Consider the following 9765-nt stretch of genomic DNA (forward strand, 5'->3'; position numbering starts at 1 on the left):
GGAGCTGAGGTAAGGATAACCTTGCGGAGCTGAAGTAGGATAACCTTGGGGAGGTGAGTAAGGATAACCCTTGGGGAGGTGAGGTAAGGATAACCTGGGGAGGTGGAGTAGAGATAACCTTGGGGAGGAATGGAGGTAGTAAGGATAACCTTGGGGAGCTGAGGTGGAATAACTTTGGGGGTGGTGGTAGGTAAGGATAACCTTGGGGAGGTGAGGTAAGGATAACCTTGGGGAGGTGAGTTAAGGATAACCTGGAGCTGAGGTAGGGATAACCTTGGGGAGGGTGAGGTAAGGATAACCTTGGGGAGGTAGGTAAGGATAACCTGGGAGGTGAGGTAAGGATACCTTGGGAGTGAGGTAAGGATAACCTTGGGAGATGAGGAAGGATACTTGGGCGAGGTGAGGTAGGTAAGGATAAACCTTGGGGAGATGAGGTAAGGATAACCTTGGGAGGAGGTAAGGGATAACTTGGGAGGTGAGGGTAAGGATAACCTTGGGAGGTGAAGGTAAGGATAACCTTGGGGAGTGAGGTAGGGATAAACCTTGGGTGAGGTGAGGTAAGGATAACCTTGGGGAGCTAGAGGGTTAGGGATAACCTTGGGGAGGTAGGTGAAGGATAACCTTCAGGAGCTGAGGTTAAGGATAACCTTGCGGGAGCTGAGGTAAGGATAACCTTGGGGAGACTTGAGGTAAGGATAACCTTCAGGAGAAACTATGACTCTGTTCTATTGAAAATGTTTTTCTAGAAAGGCAAGCAGGTAGTAATCTTATTCAATTAAGTAACTGTTTGGGGGATGATGTGACCCTTGAACGACGATGGCCACATTTACATTAGCTCCGCACAAAGTAATTTCCAATTCTTAATCTTACTCCACATTTCAAGTTCAACCCCATTAGCTTTAGTCAAAAAAGCCATGGCGGCTACAAAAGGTGACATTAAATGTGACATTTTTACCCGGACTCGAAGCAATAGCCACAGAAAAAGCCTCAAAGAAACAGCTAGCTTAGAAACAGCTAGCGGCCAGGAGCAAGAGGACCGGGTCCCTTCCCCGAAGGCCTTCTCATAAACTGCCAACCTCACCCTCTGTCAAAGACATCCTTTCTGAGCTGAGATCCCAACGTACAGAACTCAAACATCAAACTAGATGGCATTAACTCTCAGCTCAGGTGCGATAGGGAGCAAGGTGACAACCCTGGACAAATGCTGACATCAACAACAAGAGTAACCATCAAACCGGCGGCGCCTGGATGAGGCAAGGAGCAAATCCTATCCATAGGAAAACTCACTGGCAGACGCCATGGAAACAATAGCATCTGTAAACACTTCGTTGACCAAGGCATCTTCAGGGGATTTCAAATATCCAAATGAGCTCAGGATCCTTCAAGGAGCCCTTACTTTAAAATTGGCGCCGGAAGAAATGGCAGCAGTTTTACGGGCCGCGCCTAACCAATTGTGCTATATTATATGGGGGTTTTGCATTATTTGTAACTTATTTTGTACATAATGTTTCTGCCACCGTATCTTACGGCAAAAAAGAGCTTCTGGATATCAGGACAGCGATCCACTCACCTCGGATTAGACTAAGATTCATTATTCAACAAGCAGGATGCACAGGATTATACTGCTAACACCCGACAAGGCCAACATCCCCATTATTGGCAAGAAAAGAGACGCAGGTTACAGAGGAAACAGAGCGGGGTGCCTCGTAAGGATCCGCAGAAGGTGAGTGGAAAGCTGCCGTTACAGTCAATATTACTTGCCAACCGTACAATCATTGGACAATAAATTAGACGAGGAACATCACGAATATTCTACCAACGGGACATCAAACACTGTAACATCTTATGTTCATGAAATGGTGGCTGAATTGATGACATGGATATTCAGCCAGCAGGGATATACGCTGCACCAGCTAGATAGAACAGCACACTCCGGTAAGACGAGGGGGGGCGGTCTGTGCATATTTGTAAAACAACAGTTGGGGCACGAAATCTAAGGAAGTCTCTAAGATTTTCCTCGCCTGAAGTAGAGTATCTTATGATAAACTGTAGACCACACTATTTGCCAAGAGAGTTTTCATCTATACTTTTCATGGCTGTTTATTTACCACCACAGACGGATGCTTGGCACTAAGACCGCACTCAGTTCAGCTGTATAAGGAAATAAGCAAACGGAAACCGCTCACCCAGATGCGCACTCCTAGTGGCCGGGAAACTTTAATGCAGAGAAACTTTAAATCAGTTTTACCTAATTCTCTATCAACATGTTAAATGTGCAACCAGAGGGAAAACAATTCTAGATCACCCGTACTCCCACACACAAGAGTACAAACTCTCCCTCCCTCCATTTGGTAAATCTGACCACAATTCTATCCTCCTGATTCCTGCTTTACAAGCAAAATTTAAGCAGGAAGAACCAGTGACTCGGTCTATAAAAAAAGTGGTCAGATGAAGCAAATGCTAAACTATAGGACTGTTTTGCTATCACAGACTGGAAATGTTCCAGGATTCTTCCGATTGCATTGAGGAGTACACAACATCAGTCACTGGCTAAACAATAAGTGTATCGAGGACTTCATCCCCACAGTGACTGTACATACATACCCCATCAGAAGCCATGGATTACAGGCAACATTCGTACTGAGCTAAAGGGTAGAGCTGCCACTTTCAAGGTGGGACTCTAACCCGGAAGCTTACAAGAAATCCTGCTATGCCCTCCGACGAACAGTCAAACAGGCAAATGCCAATACAGGGCTAAGATTGAATCTATACTACACCGGCTCCGACGCTCGTCTTATGTTGCAGGCTTGCAAACTATTACAGACTACAAAGGGAAGCACAGCCGCGAGCTGCCCAGTGACATGAGCCTACCAGATGAGCTAAATCAACTTCTATGCTCGCTTCAGGCAAAAAACACTGAGGGCATGCATGAGAGCATCAGCTGTTCCAGACGACTGTGTGATCACGCTCTCCGTAGCTGGAGATCACAAGGCCGCAGGGCCAGACAGATTACCAGGACGTGGTCCGGGCATGTGCTGACCAACTGGCAGGTGTCTTCACTGACATTTTCAACATGTCCCTGATTGAGTCTATAATACCAACATGTTTCAAGCAGACCACCATAGTCCCTGTGCCCAAGAACACTAAGGCAACCTGCCTAAATGACTACAGACCCGTAGCACTCATGTCCGTAGCCATGAAGTGCTTTGAAAGGCTGGTAATGACCGCCTTATCCTGTTGATATTTCGTTTTATAATTAACAAACTTATCCTATAGATAGATCCCTCTTAGGAATTTGCTCCCTCATTTCGGTTTATTTAGTCCCAAACGATTAGGCCCATGTGCTTTGGGGATGTATTTGTAGGCTGGGCTATTGATTTTATTTTACTTAATTTCTCCCTCTCTTTTTTTACTGTGGTCTGGATGGGGGCTAGGTTGTCCACTTACTTTAATGCGGGCAGAGAGATCAGGCATTTTTTTTTTCTCTCTTGGAGACGTTGTGCGTTGCGAACTGTTCCTATTTTTCGGAACACAGAATTGTGACTGAGGCGTGGATTAACAATCCAAAAGATATGTCGAGTTGTTTGGCAACTCGGCTGGGCGTTTTCAGAGATTTTCTTTTCTTTTATGTGATCGCAGCTGTAAACTATTATCCACCTATACCCAGAGATGACTTGCACTAGATTTCGATTACTGTTCGATGACTAGTACCTAAATCTACTCACATGGACACTGCCATGGTCTAGGTCATGCAATAAAATGGAAAAAACATACTATGTGCTCTCAAAAAGGAAAAAGCAACTTTGCGCTATTACAAGAGACACCACCTCCCTGCCGATGAAAAACATCCCCACAGCATGATGCTGCCACCACCATGCTTCACTGTGGGGATGATGTTCTCGGGGTGATGAGAGGTGTTGAGTTTGTGCCAGACATAGCATTTTCCTTGACGTCCAAAAAGCAACATTTTAATCTCATCTGACAAGAGTACTTTCCATATGTTTGGGGAGTCTCCCACATGCCTTTAGGCGAACACCAAGCGTGTTTGCTTATTTGTTTCTTTAAGCAATGGCTTTTTTTCTGGCCACTCTTCCATAAAGCCCAGCTCTGTGGAGTGTACGGCTTAAATTGGTCCTATGGACAGATACTCCAATCTCCACTGTGGAGCTTTGCAGCTCCTTCAGAGTTATCTTTGGTCTCTTTGTTGCCTCTCTGATTAATGACCTCCTTGCCTGGTCAGTGAATTTTGGTGGGCAGCCCTCTCTTGGCAGGTTTGTTGTGGTGCCATATTCTTTCCATTTTTGAATAATGGATTTAATGGTGCTCCGTGGGATGTTCAAAGTTTTGGATATTATTTCATAACCCAACCCTGATCTGTACTTCTCCACAGCTTTGCCCCTGATCTGTTTGGAGAGCTCCTTGGTCTTCATGGTGCCGCTTGCTTGGTGGTGCCCCTTGCTTAGTGGTGTTGCAGACTCTGCGTCCTTTCAGAACAGGTGTATATATACTGAGATCATGTGACAGATCATGTGACACTTAGATTGCACACAGGTGGACTTTATTTAACTAATTATGTGACTTCTGAAGGTAATTGGTTGCACCAGATCTTATTTAGGGGCTTCATAACAAAGGGGGTGAATACATATGCACAAACCACTTTTCTTTTCTTAATTTCACTTCACCAATTTTGACTATTTTGTGTATGTCCATTACATGAAATCCAAATAAAAATCCATTTAAATTACAGGTTGAAATGCAACAAAATAGGAAAAACGCCAAGGGGGATGAATACATTTGCAAGGCACTGTACCATGTTGTTATCATGTTGTGTTGCTACCATGCTGTGTTGTCATGTGTTGCTGCCATGCTATGTTGTTGTCGTAGGTCTCTCTTTATGTAGTGTTGTGTTGTCTCTGTTGTCGTGATGTGTGTTTTGTCCTATATATTTATTTAATTTATTTTTATTTTTAATCCACGTCCTCACAGGAGGCCTTTTGCCTTTTGGTAGGCCGTCATTGTAAATAAGAATTTGTTCTTAACTGACTTGCCTAGTTAAATAAAGGTTAAATAAAATAATAAAAGTCCCCACCACAAACCCTAGATCGGCAAATATGTTGAACTCTCTTACTAAAGAGATGAGACTGATATATATCTGGAGAGAGACTTATAGCTCATCTATGGACTATACATACTACTCTAATGTCCATAACACCTACTCCCGTATAGATTACATTTTTATCCCAAAGTGTTCCATGCATTCTGCCCCTTGTACAATCGGACCTATTGCACTTTCAGATCACGCCTTTGCCTGCCTCCACTTTGACCTCTGTAAAAACATCCCGAGGTCAAAGAGCTGGAAATTCAACACCTTAATGTTATCAAACAAAGCATTCCATTCATTGGTTACTACATCGATAGGCAACTACACACAAGACAACAAAGACTCTCCTGTTTCTCCAGCCACAATGTGGGACGCTGCCAAAGCCACACTAAGAGGTCATCTAATTGTACATGCTTCCTCTAAGAAAAAAGCAATGGAAGCACACAGGCTAGATCTTGAGAGGGAGCTGGAATGCTGCGAAAAAGTACATAAACAATCCCCAGACAGCGCCTCCTGGAGTCAACTTAAAGTAGCCAAAGCCAAACTAAACTTGGACTACACTCGGGAGACATACCAGAAATACCATGAGTATAGCAATAGGCCTCTAGATTGCTTCCTTACCAATTCAAAAAAGAGCAGTCAGAGCGTACAATCATGGCCATCTGAACAGCAGATGATGTCACATATGAGATACATTTAACTTTCATGAATTTTACTGCAAATTATATACTTCTGAGAGAAAAGATATGGATTCAGAACTCCATTCCTTCCTAGAGGGAATCTCGCTACCTAAACTATCAGAGACCGACCAAGAAGATCTCAACTCCCCCTTCACTCCTGAGGAGGTCCTGGAGGCAATCACCTCCATGCCACCTAACAAGTCCCCAGCCCAGATGGATTCCCCAGAGAGTTCTACAAAGCTTTTTGGCCCCGGCTAAGCCCTATTTTCATGCCAACGCTGGATGACTTTTACAAAAACAGTGCTCTCCCAGACTCTATGTACACAGCCCGCATTACAGTGTTGCTCAAAAAAGACAAGGACCCTCTATCCTGCTCGTCCTTCCAGCCCATAAACCTGTTGTATTTCAACTATAAAATAATTATCACATTGCTTGCTAAAAGACTAAACACTCTTCTTACCAAAATATTACAAGCGGACCAAACTGGATTTATTAGAGACAGGTACTCTTCTGATAACATCCACCGTCTTTTTGATATTATAGATCAAGTAAACAAACAGAAGACACCTGTCCTGCTGGCTTCACTGGATGCTGAGAAGGTGTTCCATGCCCCTGTCTTGTTGGATCACTGGATGCTGAGAAGGTGTTCCACGCCCCTGTCCTGCTGGCTTCACTGGATGCTGAGAAGGTGTTCCATGCCCCTGTCCTGCTGGCTTCACTGGATGCTGAGAAGGTGTTCCATGCCTTTGTCTTGTTGGATCACCGGATGCTGAGAAGGTGTTCCACGCCCCTGTCCTGCTGGCTTCACTGGNGGATAACCTTGGGGAGGTGAGGTAAGGATAACCTTGGGGAGCTGAGGTAGGGATAACCTTGGGGAGGTGAGGTAAGGATAACCTTCAGGAGCTGAGGTAAGGATAACCTTGGGGAGCTGAGGTAAGGATAACCTTGGGGAGATGAGGTAAGGATAACCTTCAGGAGAACTATGACTCTGTTCTATGAAAATGTTTTTCTAGAAAGGCAAGCAGTGTAGTAATCTTTTCAATTAAGTAACTGTTGGGGGATGATGTGACCCTTGAACGAGATGGCCACATTTAACATAGCTCCGCACAAGTAATTTCCAATTCTTAATCTTACCTCCACATTTCAAGTTCAACCCCATTAGCTTTAGTCAAAAAAGCCATGGCGGCTACAAAAGGTGACATTAAATGTGACATTTTTACCCGGACTCGAGCAATAGCCACAGAAAAAGCCTCAAAGAAACAGCTAGCTTTAGAAACAGCTAGCGCCAGGAGCAAGAGGACCGGTCCCTTCCCGAGGCCCAACAACTGCCAACCTCACCCTCTGTCAAAGACATCCTTTCTGAGCTGAGATCCCAACGTACAGAACTCAACATCAAACTAGATGGCATTAACTCTCAGCTCAGTGCGATAGGGAGCAAGGTGACAACCCTGGAAAATGCCTGACATCAACAACAAGATAACCATCAACGCGGGCGCCTGGATGAGGCAGAGGAGCAAATCCTATCCATGGAAAACTCACTGGCAGACGCCATGGAAACAATAGCATCTGTAACACTTCGTTGACCAAGGCATCTTCAGGGGATTCAAATATCCAAATGAGCTCAGGATCCTTCAAGGAGCCCTTACTTTAAAATGGCGCCGGAAGAAATGGCAGCAGTTTTACGGGCGCCTAACCAATTGTGCTATTATATGGGGGGTTTTGCATTATTTGTAACTTATTTTGTACATAATGTTTCTGCCACCGTATCTTACGGCAAAAAAGAGCTTCTGGATATCAGGACAGCGATCACTCACCTCGGATTAGACTAAGATTCATTATTCAACAAGCAGGATGCACAGGATATACTGCTAACACCCGACAAGGCCAACATCCCCATTATTGGCAAGAGAAAGAGACGCAGGTACAGAGGAAACAGAGCGGGGTGCCTCGTAAGGATCCGCAGAAGGTGAGTGGGAAAGCTGCCGTTACAGTCAATATTACTTGCCAACGTACAATCATTGGACAATAAATTAGACGAGGAACGATCACGAATATTCTACCAACGGGACATCAAACACTGTAACATCTTATGTTTCATGAAATGGTGGCTGAATGATGACATGGATATTCAGCCAGCAGGATATACGCTGCACCAGCTAGATAGAACAGCACACTCCGGTAAGACGAGGGGGGGCGGTCTGTGCATATTTGTAAACAACAGTTGGTGCACGAAATCTAAGGAAGTCTCTAGATTTTCCTCGCCTGAAGTAGAGTATCTTATGATAAACTGTAGACCACACTATTTGCCAAGAGAGTTTTCATCTATACTTTTCATGGCTGTTTATTTACCACCACAGACAGATGCTGGCACTAAGACCGCACTCAGTCAGCTGTATAAGGAAATAAGCAAACAGGAAACCGCTCACCCAGATGCGGCACTCCTAGTGGCCGGAAACTTTAATGCAGAGAAACTTAAATCAGTTTTACCTAATCTCTATCAACATGTTAAATGTGCAACCAGAGGGAAAACAATTCTAGATCACCCGTACTCCACACACAGAGTACAAAGCTCTCCCTCGCCCTCCATTTGGTAAATCCGACCACAACTCTATCCTCCTGATTCCTGCTTACAAGCAAAAATTAAAGCAGGAAGAACCAGTGACTCGGTCTATAAAAAAGTGGTCAGATGAAGCAAATGCTAAACTATAGGACTGTTTTGCTATCACAGACTGGAAAATGTTCCAGGATTCTTCCGATTGCATTGAGGAGTACACAACATCAGTCACTGGCTTAACAATAAGTGTATCGAGGACTTCATCCCCACAGTGACTGTACATACATACCCCAATCAGAAGCCATGGATTACAGGCAACATTCGTACTGAGCTAAAGGGTAGAGCTGCCACTTTCAAGGTGAGGGACTCTAACCCGGAAGCTTACAAGAAATCCTGCTATGCCCTCCGACGAACAGTCAAACAGGCAAAGTGCCAATACAGGGCTAAGATTGAATCATACTACACCGGCTCCGACGCTTTGTTTGTTGTTTTGTTTTATATTTCATTTTATTCTATTATTTATGTCTTCCACGTCTGTGAATGTGGAATGTGTTTTGTTTGTTGATTGAAAAACAAGAAAACATTAAATATCTCGGAACCATGCAGCTCAAAGATGCACTGTCCTATTTCAGTCTATAATATCTATCAGAGGTGGTTTGGTGTAGGACCCTTGTGTGATGTGTAACTTTGCCTGAGACCTGAAGATGTGTGTTAGCTCTCTTTGCTAATGCTTTGGCATATAACACACTATTGTGGCATCCAGTCAGTCAGGTTGTGCCGTGACACCGGCGCGCGGGGGCTGTCCTGCTGGCTTCACTGGATGCTGAGAAGGTGTTCCATGCCCCTGTCCTGCTGGCTTCACTGGATGCTGAGAAGAGTGTCCATGCCTTTGTTTGTTGGATCACCGGATGCTGAGAAGGTGTTCCACACCCCTGTCCTGCTGGCTTCACTGGATGCTGAGAAGGTGTTCACGCCCTTTTGTCTTGTTGGAATCCACTGGATGCGAGAAGGTGTTCACACCCCTGTCTGTGCTGGCTTCACGGTTCTGAGAAGGTGTTCCACACCCCTGTCTTGTTGGCTTTACTGGGTCTGAGAAGGTGTTCCACACCCCTGTCTGTTGGCTTCACTGGGTTCTGAGAAGGTTTCCACACCCCTGTCTTGCTGGCTTCACTGGTTCTGAGAAGGTGTTCCCACCCCTGTCTTGTTGGCTTCACTGGGTTCTGAGAAGGTGTTCCACACCCTGTCTTGTTGGCTTCACTGGGTTCTGAGAAGGTGTTCCACACCCCTGTCTTGCTTGGCTTCACTGGGTTCTGAGAGGTGTTCCACACCCCTGTCTTGTTGGCTTCACTGGGTTCTGAGAAGGTGTTCCACACCCCTGTCTGTTGGCTTTACTGGGTTTGAGAAGTGTCACACCCTGTCTTGTTGGCTTC

This window comes from Salvelinus sp. IW2-2015, linkage group LG14 (assembly GCF_002910315.2).
Source record: "Salvelinus sp. IW2-2015 linkage group LG14, ASM291031v2, whole genome shotgun sequence".
NCBI lineage: Eukaryota > Metazoa > Chordata > Actinopteri > Salmoniformes > Salmonidae > Salvelinus > Salvelinus sp. IW2-2015.